This window comes from Podospora anserina, chromosome 7 (genome assembly GCF_000226545.1).
Source record: "Podospora anserina S mat+ genomic DNA chromosome 7, supercontig 3".
NCBI lineage: Eukaryota > Fungi > Ascomycota > Sordariomycetes > Sordariales > Podosporaceae > Podospora > Podospora anserina.
Window position 1 is genome coordinate 507,974 of NW_001914848.1, and position 1,606 is coordinate 509,579.

A 1,606-nucleotide genomic window follows, 5' to 3' on the forward strand; every position below is an offset into this window, starting at 1 on the left:
ATATAAAAGAATATAAAATATTTTTTGGGGGGGAAAAAAAACCCCCCCCTATCATAAATATAAAATTATTAATGTGTGGGTACTATTAAGTACCCTACTTACTGCCCTATAAATTCATATTACAGTAGGCAGTACTGCTATAAGCAGTAATGGAACTTCCCGGCTTAAATCTGTCACAACCCTAGTACAGGACGGTTGTGGGGCCACGGGAATAAGGGGCCAATCGGGAGAACGTATAGGGGAGCTAATCACAGTAAAGGCAAAGTAATTAGTGTAATTAGGGCACTAAGCAAACTAAGTAGAGTAATTAGTGTAATTAAGGCACTAAGCAAACTAAGTAAAGGTAATTAGTGTAATTAAGGTACTAAGTAAACTAAGCCGAGGTAATTAGTGGCTTTAGGAGACTAATCACGGCTTAGTATAAGGACTATATATACGCAGGAACTAGCTAGTGTAAATAGATAGTTCCGCAGTATATAATTTAAGCTTATATTTACAGCATTTTATATTTATATCGAGATATTTTATTATGTATTATTTAGCTGCACCGAATTAATTATTTAAAATTACCTTTAACCCGTATTCCTTTTAAAGGTTCTACATTAAAATGGTGAGAAAACACACAAACCAACCACAACACCACAAATATAACCTCAACAGGTTTTTCTGAATGAATCCACCTGCGTGACAGTGACTCGCTCGCAGGCCGCACTTCACGTAGGACAAAGTAAAGACACTATGGGCTCGCAGGCCACATTATAAACACCGGATTGGCCTGATCAGAGGGCCAGAATTGCCTGCACGCGTGCAAGGCACAAAATACGAAGAAATAAAAGTCGATGTCCTGTTTAAAATAGAATGCCCGAAGCAGACCACTTATATACATAACCCCTGAACCCCCGAATCCTCCGAGAGCCCCACCTCCTTACTCAAACCCTCAGGCCTATAGCCGCACCCCAAACTAAACCTCCCTTCGTATTTAACCACTATAAACCAATAGGCAAATACGTATATAAGAAAAAAAATATCCCTTCTAAGCGAAAAAAAAACATTATTTAGTAAAAATAAGAAAAAATAATATAATCCTGCCATTCCTTTATCCATTCTCCTTTAATTAGAGAGAGGAGCACCCTTACTTCTCGGATTTTAGAGTATACCTCTATCCTTATCGAGCTATTATAACCGGTAACCTAACGACCTCCTCCCTTTGTCTTTAAGGAACTTTAGGAGCCCACTCCTATCTTATAAAACTAAGTATATAATTAGGCGAAAAGTGTATTATTAGCGATCCTAAGTAGTTATAAGTAGGGGGCCGGGTAATAATTAGTTTAAAGAAAAGTAGTAAGTTTATTATTATAAAAGTATAGAGCCTAAAAGGGGTTATTACTTTACTTAATCGTTAAAAGTCGTTCGATACACTATATAGTTTAAACTCTTTATAATTAAAGGGAAGACTTACTATATATTTATTTCTTTTAATAATAGTAATTAAAGTTAACGGAGAACTAGGGAGGGAAGTAAACCGGGAAATTAGTAGAGATTTAAAAAGAAACGAGAGGGTATTTAGTAAGTTAAATCCTTCCGCGTTTATTAAGTTTTCTCGGAA